We start from the raw sequence: 15,935 nt of genomic DNA, 5'->3' as shown, positions 1-15,935 counted from the left end.
CTACCATAACAAAATTATTCATAATTTTTAATGTCACTTTTCAATTAGTTAGTTTTATCTAAACAATTTAAAAGAAATTTCCACTTCACAGTCTAAATTTAACCCTTCCCCTTAATTATCATAGCTACCCCTATAATGGTGCGGACTCCTTTTTGTTAAAACCTTATTAACACTTGTAAAAGAAAAAGTTTTTGAGACATTATGAAGAGGTGGAAAAGGTCATTGATCTCGGCATACCCAAAAGAGTGTTAATGTGTTTTTAATGTAGGAGTAAATTACGGCTGTGAGAGAAGTTGTAATCAATTATATGCACAAAAAAGTTAAATATCAAATTTCTACAACTAAAAAGAATTTAGAAATGGTACTGATAATTTAGTTGCATTAATTTTGTGAAAAGAGTTTTTAGAACGAATATTTGTTAAACAACTGAAAAGTTACTGTAGCAACTTATTTGAAACACGCTGATTAACTTTCTATCAAATGCAACATTGGTGGGAGGAGAAAAAATCCTACTCGAGCTCTAGCATTCTACAATATTCTCAAAGAGCTTTAATTTAAGCTGAACCTGTGGCTTAAATGAAAGTTTAAATATTTCTGGGCATGTATTTCAAAAAACGTAGAAAAAACATACCTACAACAGATGTGCGAAGACTTCGATTGAACAAAAAATATATTTCATCATTCAGCATCCGATTAAACAAGATTAAAAAAAGCGAAATTTCTTTTAAAGCGAATGATGATATATGGCAAAAATACTTCGAAAATAATCTTGATAATAGATCTTGTCTTATAACCAAAGGTAAAAGGGTATCATGATGATATAAACCAAGAAAACTTATAAAAAAATCGAAAAGATCTTGCCTTATAACCAAAGGTAAAGCGGTCTCAACCCAGCAGCTTGGAGTACTCCATTTGTGAAAAGTTCTAAGCAATGCCTATAATGTTGGCGATGGTATCTTTTGATTATCTTTCTTCTCATTTCATTTAAATTTTACAAATTTGGAAAATAAAAGTCGCCGCATACCTCCTTATAGTTCAGTGCGAACAGGTAATAAAATCACAAATCGTTCATGAATCTTGTCTGCCAGCATATTATCAAGAAATTCCCTCATCACCTTATACTTGAAGAAAGCACCGAGTATGTCACTCTCTCTCTCTCTTAAAACCGACTAACATCGTAGTAAGCCCTACTTAGTGACATAACAACAGTTTGTCGTACAAAGTAAACGTGATGACGACACGAAGTGTACGATAATTGTTGAAATAACTACGCACTAACTAATTGACTCAGATGGACTTCCGCGGTTACCAACTTTAAAACCCAGCGCATTTTATTTCCAGCTAGCAACCAACCGCAAACGGGTATATTTCAACGATCATCTGCAGTTAAAATTACTCGATAGCTACCCTACGTAAGTATGCTGGATAAAAATAAAGTACAACAACAAAGCATACTTATAGTTAAAGTTAAAGTTGCTAAAGGATTAGCGGATATTTTAAAAATACATGGTGATAAGAAATCTTTGCGGTTTTAGCTCGTTAGAGTACCCGCAGCGGGGGCCGCCAAAACCGCGCAAAGCGTAAATGTATTATTCCAGTAATTTGCTTACTAAAATTCTGCTAAATTTTTGGAAAAATAAACAGAAATAAGAAATTTTTGGTTTTTCTAAAGGCGTTGTAGAGAATTTTACACGATGTTGCCATCATGCGCTTCTAATAAGACTTACAAGTATATTTCTACGAACGTTGCAAAATCTTATTTTTTTTTCACAGTAATGTGCAATTTTATAGCATTTGATAGTTTTGTTTTGTGAAATTATGCTGCTTTTGAATGGCTCTATATTTCCAAGGTGGCTACAAAAATCCTATTTTCTTCACACTAGTGTGCAATATTCTAGCATTCGAAGTTTATTATTATTTTGTTTTTTTGAAATTGTATTAGTTCTAAAATAAATTGAAGTTCAAGGAAACTGGTAAAAATTTTAATTTTTTTTTTCATAGTGATGTGTGTGATTATTTTCGAAGCATATTATTTTTTGTGTTTGCATTGAATTCTCTTCTTCTGATGAGCTCTATAGTTTTAAGATGCTTCTACAGTTGTAGAATGTTTACAGTGATGTGCAATATTATAGAATTTTAAGTTTATTAATACTATTTTTTTTTAATAATACTTCTCCTGATGGGCTCTATAGTTTCAGGTTCTTTCATATTTTTAAAAAATTTACAGTAATGTGCAAAATTATATACTTTAAATATCACTGTTTTCGAAAATATTTTGTAATAATTTAAAGTTTATTATTATTTTTAAACGTAGTTCTGTAGTTTTAAGAATTCCTACAGTAATGTGCAATATTATAGAATTTAAACTTTATTATAATTCTTTTTTTGTTTTTAAATACTAGTTCTGATGAGGTCAAGTTTCAAGGTAGTTGCATAATTCTAAGCATGTTTACAGTAATGTGCAATTTTATAGCATTCGAAGTTTATTAATTATTTGTTGGAAAAAGTACTGATTTTATTGAAGCTATAATTCTACTTTGGCTGTAACAATTTTAAATTTTATTTAACAGTAACGTGCAATAATGTGGCATTCAACGTTTATTAATATTTTTGGGCATAATACTGCTTCTGATGAGCTCTGCAGTGACAATGTGACTGGGAAATTTTTAGTTTTTTACAGTGGTGTGCAATGTACAAGTACATATGGATGTATATACTACATATGTACATATACATATGCATAATGGCATTCCATGCTTTTGAAAAATATTTTTAATAACACATTATTTGTATGTTAGCCTCTGTATTCAGGGCCCTATTTCTCACATGACACAACTTTTAGGTTTCAGAAAAAACTTCTGCCAGGGGGTATAATTGCACTATACATACACACATATATTATAGTTACATACATACATGTACATATGTATGTCATCTCTTTACACCTCAGTAAACAAAAATTATAAAAAAATCATGTAAATACATATGTATGTACATAACTGAAAAAGTTCACACTTTTTAATATCGCACTAAATGGATGTCATTAAAATGTCATTTCATTAAGATAACCGTTTGCTTTATGGAGTATGTCTGCACGTGCCGATGTGCGGGCCTATCGGTATCGCCTTATCAATCCACAGTTCACTGCCAAAACGCAATTATTTATTTTTTATTTGTTGCTCTAATTTTTATTTTTGTTTTTGCTTATATTTTTGTTGTTGGATTTCGATAAACTAGTAGCTCCATTTACTATTGCGTGGACAATTATATATAGATTGTATATACATACATACTTATGTATATAGCGCGTACACTTTAAGCTACTTGTAGCGCGTATAAGCACTGCCAAACACACCCACACACCTACACACACACGTACACACTAAAACAAACATGTAAATTTCAATAAACACTTTCGGTTCACTTTGAGCGGCAAAATTTCGCAGCGCCAGCTATCTCTGATAGCCAAATATTTTGCAAAATTTTTACAGTTATCACAACAACTCAACAAATAACAAAAATTGGCATTAAAAATAGCTTGGCAATTTTTTTTGCTGCTTTTCTTTCACACACACACACTTCACGGAAACACATTTAAATCGTTATTGCACTTTGCTGTTGTTGTTGTTGTTTTCCAATTGCACCAGCTAACAGTTGGTATAAACACACATACTTTGACTTCAAATAAATTAAACACAATTTATAAATTTTATTTGCGCGAATTCCACTTGAAACTGTCACTTTTTACACGAAAATTTACGACAATCCATATTAAAAAAGCATAAATAACGTATAACAAAAACGTTCTGTATCTATTGGATTCGTAGAGTCAAACTGAAGCGAAACGGATTGCAAACGCTGACAAGCGAGACATTCAACACGGCAATATCCTAAGCGACACGCACACAAACGCAGCAAACGAACACAGAATGAACCACTCAGTGAGAGTGAGCAACTGCGAGAGCTAGAGAGCACGTCCGCTTTTGAGCACAAACTGGCGATCGCGGCAATACGTGGGTGCTCTACCATATACATATGTGTGAGTGTGCATGTGTGCGACTATCAGTGCAGCGCCGACTGCAGATAAGTAAAAAAATCGTAAAATACGAATTTGTAGATAAATCGTACGCACGGCCAGAAGAATTCATTCACAAAAATCGCGCACAAAGCCACAGCGGGCGATCGGCGCGCTCTCTGTTTGCTCGCCTATATGCATGCATGTGTGTTTGAGCGCGCTGTGTTGTTTGAGTTGAAGAGCGCAGGCGAGTCAATCGCTTGCTTGCGCTCACGCGCTCGCACTCTCGCTGTTGGTCCGTATCAGCTGAATTTCAACTCGCTGCTGGTGTGTGTTGGTGCATGGGACGTTGGTGAAACGGAAACGGCCATCATCGTATCTCGACATCAGCATGTTTTGTTTATTTTGTATTTTCATATGCGAAGTTGTGCGTATGTATGTACATACGTGTGTGTAAGTGTTTTATAGAAAGCAAAGCATATAAGAAACAAAAATAAGTAAAATTAAGGCACAGCAACAATGTATCGCAATTATTTGAGTGACTGCAGCGAGGAAATTTGTTGTTGTTGTTTTTAATACCATACAAAAATATGCTAAAACAGAATGAGGAACGTAAAGCACGAGGATTTCGAAATCCACACAAGCAACTAAGTGCAATATCCATAAATTCCGATTTGAAGGCAGAGTATTGCGTGTGTTTTGAAAATTGTTGCGATTTATTTTTGCTTTGATAAAAATTTATCGCATTTAGAAACTGATAATTTTTTGCACATGTGTGATAAATATGTGGACATATGTACGTACTTATACATACATACATATTAGGGTTGTTAAAAAATATTTTCTTTTCGCATGGTTCTGAAAAATGGATTCATAGATTACTTAAAAGAAATATCTCCAAGTAAGACTTCTTAATTGTAACGGTAAGGTCATCCGCCTTATATATGTACATATATATTCTTTTTATCAGATAGAAAAATTCATATCTCGCCGATCACTTATACCATGCGAAAAATATATACCTTTTTTGACCTACCCTAATGCCTATATAGATAATGTGTATGAAATGTAAGATTTTAGCTGGCTAAGGTTCTGTGCCATATGATTCTGTAATGTGTAGAATTTTTTTTAGTATTTTAGAGGGTTAAATATAGAATATTTGAAAAAAATATTTTTTGGTGGACTTCTAGTATACTTCCGGGTTTCAAGAGCATTAATCAATTGGCAGAATGATGAATAGCGAAATTTATCCTTGGACAAACTACTTTTTCCAGAACTAAGTTTTTCAAATAGGGTAATGATAGTACATAAAGGTTATAGAAGAGACCAATCAAGCTTTCGGCGCTCTTAGTACGGCCGAAAGCTCTCTGATCATTTCCCGGTGTAGCAAAAATATTCAATTCCACTGTTAAGTATAAAATGCGGCTGGTCCGGCATGTCATGAGGTGAAATGTAGACATTAACCGGAATGCTATTGACTGGCAGCCACAATACCGAAAATTCTAAAAAGAAAATGAGGCTGGTCCGGCATGTCCTGAGGTGAAATCTAGACATTAACCGGAATGCTATTGACTGGCAGCCACAATACCGAAAATTCTAAAAAGAAAATGAGGCTGGTCCGGCATATCCTGAGGTGAAATCTAGACATTAACTGATAAGACAGCCAACAGAAAGGTCGACTCGATCTAATCTGGAGAAGAAATTTAAAAAAATCGCAATATCTAGGGTCCAAAAAAGTTGAAGCCAAATCAAAAAGCTAGCAAAAGACAGAAATAAATTGAAAGGCCTCACTGTGGTCCTTTTTTTCTTCTTTCTCGGTCATAGCCGAGTTTACAACTAGTCAGTCGTTCTTCCTTTCCACTTTTTGGCGCCAATTGGATATTCCAAATGTAGCCAGAACCTTCCCTTTCTCGGTCTTTTCAACCGAGTGGTAGTCTTCCTTTTCCTCTTCCCCCCGCGGGTACTGCGTCGAATACTCTCAGAGCTGGAGTGTTTTCATTCATTAGGATGACATGACGGAGCCAGCGTAGCCGCTAGAAGAAGTATAATCTCTTAAAATTAAGTGGTAGATGAAGTGCAATTCAACCGAATAAAGTGGGTAGAAAGAAGTAATAAAGAGAGACACTGAGAGAGGACGGTAACCTGTTACAGAATCACAGAAGAGAGCAAAACGGATGATCTTATACGTAAATGTTGATTTTTTAAGCCTCATAATTTCTAATTTCAATGTTTCGGAAACCCAGACTGATCTACCACACACATACAGTTTTCCGTGTCAATTTTATCACTCAACCAGCATTTGTATTAAGTTATGGGACAATATGACTTATATTATCAACAGAGATCAAGACATTTGGCCGAAACGAGCTACCCAATGTAAATACAATGATACCCACTAAAGTAGAAATGGCAAAGAATGAGCAACTAAGGACTCCCTGCTCTCTGGGAATATATCTAAAAGCAACATTTTCTTCATTGAAGATTTAAATGAATTTTGTTGGCCAAATAAACAACTTGTTTAGCATTGAATATTGCTAATAAGACGACATGACTTCTATTACCAAGAGCTATATTTATTAGTGTATAATGCCACAGACAGCCAGTGAATAATCTCAAACCCGGCAAATTTCTGTTAAGAGTGAAACCTGCGAGTTTCAAAGCATCGTGACTTCATTTGAAGCAATAAGAAGCAGTTTCACTCAAAGAGAACCAGGGAGCACTAAATAGGTGTGTTAGCGAAAGTCAGAATATTTCGCAATATCATAAATAACGATAATTAAAATTCGCGTAAATAATATTTGATTCAGGGCACATGAGTTGGCGGCGTGTTATCGGGGATTTTTTTAAGCAAAAGAAGTTTTTCATAAGCACATGTGTGTATGTATGTATGTATGTTTGTGCGGGTGTACTTATTTCTGTCGAATCATGCAGCTGCTAAGTGATAAGGCAGTCGCGAAACTAAAACGTCCAGAAAACAAACGATAAAAAAGTCAATAAAAACCAGACTAGTTCACAACTAGTAACAAATGCGACATACACATATACTATAGATACATGTATTATATATACTCCACAATGTGATTGCAGCGATAAATTAGGCTGAGAAGCGGACAGACGGATGAATGGATAGTTGGACGGGTGGACGAGCGAAGCGGCAGCCCGCCAGCAAGCCAAGCAGATAAATACTTTTGACAGACAGGCACGGCAGGCACTTGTGCTCAGATTACTTGTATCGCCTGGCCGCTAGAATTACATGCCGACACACATACATACACATATACATTTATATTTATGTTGCTATATGCCTGTTTGCCACTCGCGCACGATCGGTTGACGTGTACGATCACTTGTTTCTTCCCCTGACAATGCGAGTATTTTCATTGTTGAGCTGCCTACATACAACCACCACACAAACATACACACACTTGCTTGTGGTGCAATGTGAATTTATGAATGAATTTCTCGTATTGCCTCACACGCTCTTCGCGAACGCAAGCAGGTCCGCCGGCAGGCAAGCAGGCAGGCAGGCGAACACGATCGGCAGCTGAGTGTATTGCTTACATATTTCTTGACTCGGTTTTTTTTACTTTTTTACAAAATATGGAATTTGTTGTTGTTGCATGCTTGCGGCCCATAAAGCTACACGCATATAGCATGCCATACGTGTACTTGTTGTTGGGTTTCGCTGATTTTTTTCTATGCTACTTTTTTCTTGTGTTTCTGCTGTTGCTTTTATCACAGACGCATTGCTGCTGTCACTGCTGTTGTTGTTGCATGCGCTTCCGCTGCTTCCGTTCGAGCAACAGCACATACATAATTCTATCTCTGTATGTTTGTGTGTGTGTTGGTATGGCGTGTCTTCAGCTAGCAGGCGGCTGTTGGGCGATCGCACACCTTCGTTCTCAGGCGACGATCAATCGAAGGCTGGTGTGGTATTTGTTTTTGTTGTATGTACCCAGAGTGCGTCGCATGTGATCTACACATGCGCTTATACATATGTATGTATGTATGTATGTATATCACGTCAAACGAGTGGATAGACATGCATACACACAGAGCTATGCCCTGGCAATTGGCCAGCAGCGCTAGCACGGCTGAAACATGATCGGCCGTAAAAAGGTAGAGTGGTAGTGGGGGCCACAGCGGCCAACAGCAGCGGTAGCACTGATAATGATAAAGAATATACGAAGCAAATTACGAGCGCAGGTAGAAAAGAAATTTTTATGAATGAATAAAATCGATGAATGAATTGGAATTACGTGTGAGCCGAGCGTCGCGTCGCTTGGAGTGTACCGCTGCTCCACGAAAGATAAGCGCGCGGGGATTGCGCGGTGAAACGGCGCCGCCGACGATGACACGCAAGCATAAATAAGTGGTTATGAGAGAGCGTGCGGTATACTTGATTACTACTAGCTCTTCTAGCGGAAAAAGGCAAGCAAACTGCTGGAGCTGGTCAAGCGGGCCCGGCGAGTTAAGAAACTCGATAGTGCACACATACATACTTACATACAGACATACATATATGTATACATATGTATGTAAGTATAATATTTCTAGTGTTATGAACGAATGTAAGCTCATGAGTGCTTCACTTGTACGTTTGTAGCTGTGTGTGCGTGTGGCAACGCTGAAGATCGCCTGTCATTATCACAAACCGCATAATTGGCACAGGGAAGGGCCAATAAGTGATGCACGCGCACTTGCATGATAACAAACATGCCTAACACACATTCATACAATAGCGGCTAGGAATTCAAGAAAATTATTTCATTATACCCCGAACAGGGTATATTAAGTTGGAAGACCAACGTGGGCTGAGTCGATTTAGAAATGTAGAACCGTCTGCATAATACTTATATATAAGTAAACTTTAGTCTTAGTTTTTGAGTCATCGATCCGAAATTCTGCACACATTTTCTGCTCTTCAAGAAACAGCTCATTTATCGGAATCGCAGATATCGGCCCAATATAGCGTATAGCTGTCATACAAACTGACCGCTCAAGCTGAAGTCATTGTATGGGAAACTTCTTTATTTCACAATATATCTTCTAAAAATTTGACATATGTAGATTACCTCCTAAGACAACGCTACAATCTCCAAAGAAATCATTCAGATCGGACGACCACTCAAACTCCAGTCCTTGTATGGAAAACTTTATAATTTGTCGAGGTATCTTTACGAAATTTGTCACGAATCATTATTTATGATAACGCTACAATCTCCAAAGAAATCATTCAGATCGGACTACTATAACATATAGCTGCCATACAAACTGACCGCTCAAACTCAAGTCCTTGTATGTAGAACTTTTTAATTTGACGAGCTATCCTTACAAAATTTGACATGAGTTATTGTCCAAAGTAACGGTACAATCTCCAAAGAAATTGTTCAGACCGGACTACTAAAACATATAGTTGCCATACAAAGTGACCGCACAAAATCAAGGTTAAATTGTTTCATAGCCTTCTTTGCTATGAGAAATGCAACTGTGAAGGGTATTATAACGGCGTTGCAACCGAAGTAAATTTTTTTCTTGCTTTATCTTGAAAAAATCACGCTAGTTGTATTATTGCATGCCAGCTCAATTGCTTCTTTGCCAACACAGCAACTTTAACAAATCATGCAACACTAAAAACTAATATAAAAATTACAACAACAACAACAACAAATACACTTAAACGACTTCCAAAGTGTTGAAGATTAAACAGCTAAGTGACTTACATGCAATTGTTGTTGTTTTTCATTCATGCTACATGCTGCATGCACTTGTCTACATATACATACATACATATATATTTGTAGCCACAAGCTGAAATCTCCTAATTTTTCATTCAGTGAAGATATTTCGCTTTTTTCTGAGCCATTATTACCAGCATTTTCCATTTTCATTCATAAATGTATTTATATTGCGGCTTTGTCTTGTTTATTTGTTGTTCTTTTTGACGTCTTTTTTGTTTTCGTAAAAAAAATGTTGTTGTAAAAATGTACAAAACGCTGCTGCGTGAGTAAAATGCATTATGAATGGCAGAGTGTCGTTTTGTTTGGCTAATAGAGTCAAAGGCCCACATACAAACACATACATACATGCACTAACATACACACACACATCTACACTAATAGCCAAGCATTTGCCGTTCCGTTGCAGTGCAAACTGATTTATGTGCACTTTTAGTCCAAAAACAAGTGGCAATTCTGGGGTATTCTTCTCTTGGCGATGATGACTAAGCTGCCTCAGCCAGTTTGCTTGCAACAGATGATACACACACACACAGACGTTCATCTGTACATGGGCATGCATTTCTCTTTCAGCACAAAGAAAAAAAAAAACAAAAAACAGAAACAATATTGCAATTTCAAGTCATTTTGCGAGCGAACTCTTTTGTCGAAGTGCAAGTGTAAACGCATATTTCCTTGAATAATTATTAGAACAACAACAGCAACAACAAGCAATTATTATGTATTCCCCTTTGATGAACAATAATAATAATAGTTGTATTCATATCATAAACGCATTAGTGCGAATTTTGCGATTGGTGAATGATTGTATTATAATGAAAGGGGAATACTTGGAAGAGCCTTATCTGAAAATAAACTTTGTTGTGAAAAATAAAAAATGAAATAACAACAATAATTTATAGAGAAATTTTAGGAATTGTTTATGTATTCAAAAACTTATAAAAGCCCAAAGAAGATCTCTGGAGTTCTACTGAACAACTACAGGTGTCTCCATAAAACGGTCATTTACCCAGACAGCCAGGCGGCACTACCAACCTACCGTCGCTGAAGATCAACTGCAGCATAGTAAACAAAGCGAGGAAAGCTTTAAGTTCACTGGCTCGACTTGCCCATAATTTGAGTTCCCAGTCGCAGGAATGTTTTCGGCCACGAAAAATGAGACGAGTTAGCTGAGACAGGAACCTGTCTAGACAAATCCGAGGGAGAGACAATAGATGGAAAACTACAACCAATTGCAGGAGAGCGAAACCGAAACGACCAAATTATGACAGGACAAAAACTAAGGATTGCATATGTAGGTCCAGCTAACATAACGAGGCGTTGGCCATTTAGAGAACATAAATATCGTAAAACTAATAACACAAAAGCTGTATGCTATAGTGGTCCAACACTACCGATTCCTGCAAATTAGCAGCTTCTTGAGACAAGACGAGGGCCTGTACAATTCAATGTCTTAAAAACTGCGGGGCAAGTTTTCGTGTATACAGACGGATATACAGAGAGACCTGAGTAGGTAGTGCTTCCGACGTTTCTTCACAAATACGAAAGATTCCTTTTAAGAATTTGATTTCGATCGTTCAGTTCGTATGGCAGCTTCGAAAAATTAGGAACTTCGGGCACATAGCTAAATCGACTCAACTCGTCATGCTGATTATTTTTGTATAAAACTTATACATAAAAAAAACTAGAAAAAAAAATTCTTCAAAATATGGATCTATATATTTTTTAATAAGTTATCGCTTACATGGCCACCGGGACGGACGTGTGTCAGCTTGTCAAGTCATCATTAAATTGATTTACAGCTCTACATATTCTCCAAAAGCTGCGTCAAGATCGGGAAGGACTTCTCCGCGTCGTTCGATACCAAACGAGGTTTCAGTCAAGGCGACACTTTCGTGTGACTTCTTCAATCTACTGCTGGAGAAAATAATTCGAGCTGCAGAACTTAATCGAGCAGGTAAAATATTTTATAAGAGTGTACAGCTTCTGGCGCATGTTGATGACATTGATATCATTGGCTTCAATAACCGCGCTGTGAGTTCCGATTTCTCCAGATTGGAAGCAAAGCAAATGGGTAGCGAACGAGGGCAAGACAAAATATCTACAGCCACCAAACAAGCAGTCGTCGCACTCGGGACTTGGCTCCAACGACATTGTTGACGGTCATAACTTCGAAGTCGTAGATAATTTCGTCTATCTTGGAACCAGCAACTTTAGCCTCGAAAGCAAACGCAGAATATCTCTTGCCAACAGGTGCAACTTCGGACTAAGTAGGCAATTAAGAACTTAAGTCCTCTCTCGATGAACAAAAACAAAACTCTACAAGTATAAGTCACTGATTATTCCCGTCCAGCTACATATGTATATGGTGTAGAGGCATGGACGATGACAACATCTAATGAGTCTACATTACGAGTTTTCGAGAGAAAGGTTCTTTGCGCGTAAGGCGTATACCGTATTCGATGGAACGATGAGCTGTATGAGATATACGACGGCATTGACATATTAGACGAAAACACTCCAGCTCTGAAAGAGGAAGAGGTATTGGCTTCGCTTGGAATCTCCAATTGGCGCCACCTTACGAAAAAAATAAACGACTGGCGCGCTGTTGTTAACTCGGCACAGTAAGCGGTTTGTACGCTTGGACATCCAAAAACTAATATATGTATACATATAAGAACATTATCTGTTAATCTATGCTGAAAAACAATTTTATAAAAAAGGGAGCTGGTAAGCACTCCAATACTCAATTTCCGACTAGACCATAAATGATGATTTTGCAGATTTTTTAAACGACTATTTTCAGAAAATTATGAAAATATTGAATATGAATACGTGAATACATATATGTATATACATATATGCTACATATTATATATATATACTGAAATGTGGTCAAAAGTCGCAAGGAGGCCATACATTTTTTATCCACGATTGGTTATACAAGTGGCAATAACAAGCTAATAATAACAACAACAACAGCCAACATATACATTTGAACACGTTTGACTGTATGCCCACATGTATAACAGGGCAATAATATTATTTGTTATTAACTTCCGGTCGTTGTGAGCGCAATGTGGCATTCAACAGGCTGTGGCACAGTCATTACACGGCATATACACGTCATAGCTGTCACACATATCCATATGTAGGTACATATACAAATAAACAATGATATAGTTATGCATGTGTGTGGAATGTGTGCGCATAACTGGCTGCTGCAAATTGCTCTCGTTTCGAACGTTTAGCAAAGCTTTTCAACGCCAAACATACAAACATACAAACATGTTGACCGACTGAATTTGGTGTGCGTTCTTTTTACACACACAAACAAACATGTGGATGCGCAATTTTACTCATCTCTGTGGTGTTTCTAATTACATATGTATGCCGCAAGTGTCGCCGCACCACAAAGCTACATCCAAAATTAGCTGGACACACACACATATACATATAAATACCAAGAATTTCTATATATATGTACATATATATGTAAGTGTGTTTGTTTGTTTAGCAACATTTGATTGCTCATCTGGCAAGCTCACAGTCATACACTCACACATGCAAACAAACAAATGTAGCCCCAAACAAAATACCTTCGAATATAGTTATAAATAACTTCGTGCAACATACAGACACACATTTTCATCTACATATTATATGTGTGTGTGCTCGTACTTCCACTCCACGACAAGTGTTGGTAATTTTCAATTTTAAATTTCCCATTCTGCCTTTCCGCAACTAATAACGCAACAACACTATGCCACATTACATAAATATGTTTAGTAAGAAGTTAGAAGCCCGCATTCATGCCACAAGCACACAACACACACCTACATACATATGCTTTTTGTATATTTTCCTTCGCTACATAATATTTAAGTTGAATGCATGCTTGTATGTGTGTGTGTGTGAGTAATTTCTAATTGTGCTTTGCAGCCTTTTGTGTCTGTGATTTTCTTTCTATTTGTCATCTTGTGTGCATTACTTTGTACTTGTTGCTGTTGTCATCATCAATTTGGAAGCAGGAAACGCCTAGGGTGTTCCCTCAAGGGAATTTGATTTCTTATTTGTTTACTACCAAACACACACGCACACACACACATGCATTTAGTAAAGGTTGTTTGACAATTTGAATGATACGAAATTGATGAGTTTAAAAAGGAAAGTGTAACGAAATCATTTTTATTGTACCTTTGAGGACAAATTTAATGATAGTTGTAGGTGCCTTATGGTGAAATGCATGAAAAATGAGCAAGTCTTACTACTCGCCTGATAAAGTGTGGATTACACTTCGTCAAAGGAAAAATTCAGCTGCGTAAAAAAATAAAGGAATTTTTTAGGTGGCTTCTTAGCGTTCTAAGTAATTTCCATTTTATCTTTATAGACATTGCCGCTCGGCTATAACAGCGTCAGCAGTGTTTACGCCAATAAATAAGAAAACAATGCCGCTAGACCTTTACCTATAAAATTTGCCCTAACTTGTAGTTAATAGAACGTTTTTCCTTCTTTTGTTTTTATTAACATAAGTGGATTGTGATTAACAGCAGTTTGAAGCCTTAGGGTGATCCGCAGAGTGGACGCTCAAAGCCGAGCCGAGCTCATTTTACGCAACACGCGAATTTAGGATCGGCTCAGCTCGGCTCGTCTTTAAGCGTCCATTCTGCGGGCACCCTTAGATGTCTCTCATGTCAAGTTTATAAATCGCAGGAGAAGACAATCATAGTGAAGCTTGAGGAAACACTCGAAAAAATGTAATAAACTCACTGAAAAAACTGTTCAGCTATGCGAATAAGCGGAATTGCATTCTAACGTCTCTTTGTTACCGTCATATCACCAGCTATCTAACTAAATAGTAAATTATTTGCTGGTTTACAACTTTTCTTTCCAATCCATCCAACATATTAGATGCTGAGTACTAGTCCGTTGAGCTTTCTTAAATTATCTACCTCAACATATGTAATCAAAACTCTAAAAACTCTACGAGAACATTACACTTTGTACTAAAATAAGAAAATTGTCAGTAACTAAGCTAACCCATATAACGGTATTATTCTATATGTTACTGAAAAATAACAAAAGAAAAGACATATGGATCGGTTGAAAATTGAATAGGTGAAATGTCTTTTCCATTCCCATGATGGCCGCGTCTTCGTAACCAGAATATAACCGGATTGGAAGGTGTGATATGGATCTCTTGAAAATAAAACTATGATGTTTCACCATTTAGTTTTAGGTGAAATTATTTTTCATTCTTACAATGATCGAGTCTTTGTATTGGATTAGGACCGGATTTATACCCGCAAAGTAATGTCGACTCGGTAGCATTTCTCGAAACTATTTATGAAATGTGTTCTCCCACTACAACAATAACATTACAATTCAATGATCGATGATCGAATTCACGTTCTGTAAAGAATGTATTTCGCCTCATTCGCGAGGAAGAGCAACCTGAAGAGATTCAAGATATGCTATTTTATCCAGAAATGTGGGTCGGTGGAATCATCGAGCCATATTTCTTCAAAAATTATGAGAACATTAACGTCGTCGCGCCATGCTAACTGACTATTTGATGTTTGAAATTGAAGCTCTTGATTCGGCGACGTTTGGTATCAACAGGACGGCGCCACTTCCCATACCTCGCATCCATTAATGGATTTATAGAGAAAACACTTCGATGAGCAGATGATTTCACGTTTTGGGTCAGTTGATTGGCCACTAAGATCGTGTTATATCACACCGTTAGACTTTTTCCTGTGGACAATCCCGCTTCGATTCATGCCTTGGAGCAAAACATCAGGCGTGTCGTCGAAAATTGGATTCATTGGATAAACCATCTGAGACGTAGCCGCGGCCAACATTTGTAAGAGAGAATCTTCAAAAAAACAATGCCGAAGAATGTTCTTCAATTTGAAGTTTCTGAGGTTTTTCTTTGAAAAAGTAAAGTATCTTGAAATGGGTCACCCGTAGGTTTGATTATTTACCGAATTGGAAAATAAGGGGATCCCATAACAAACGTAATCGATCCCTTAACTTAACTTCGTATAAACGAAAAGGGAAGACATCGGTCGACATCTGTACCAAGTCTCCATAAATCAACTTTGCTAACTATCTTATATTATGCAGAATATTTATACTATATATGCATGTATTTATTTTATATACAAATATATATTAGT

General features: G+C 36.8%; 1 protein-coding gene across 3 annotated transcripts in view; it reads right to left on the bottom strand.

The window, feature by feature from the left end:
• The window catches only part of LOC115066544 (ETS-like protein pointed), a 195,885-nt gene that overhangs the window by 83,648 nt on the left and 96,302 nt on the right, over positions 1-15,935 (bottom strand). Inside the window, exon 1 of one of the 3 annotated variants that reach the window (XM_049450507.1) lies at positions 3,612-4,487. The exons of 1 other annotated variant lie outside the window; for it this stretch is intronic. The gene's annotated coding sequence lies outside the window, so the exon portion shown is untranslated. Of the gene's footprint in view, positions 1-3,611; positions 4,488-15,935 lie in introns of those variants that run through there. One more of the 3 variants, XM_049450506.1, reaches the window with a different exon arrangement.

The sequence above is a fragment of the Bactrocera dorsalis genome, chromosome 2 (genome assembly GCF_023373825.1).
Source record: "Bactrocera dorsalis isolate Fly_Bdor chromosome 2, ASM2337382v1, whole genome shotgun sequence".
NCBI lineage: Eukaryota > Metazoa > Arthropoda > Insecta > Diptera > Tephritidae > Bactrocera > Bactrocera dorsalis.
The sequence above is the reverse complement of the archived record's forward strand: the minus strand, read 5'-3'. Positions and strand labels throughout refer to the sequence as shown.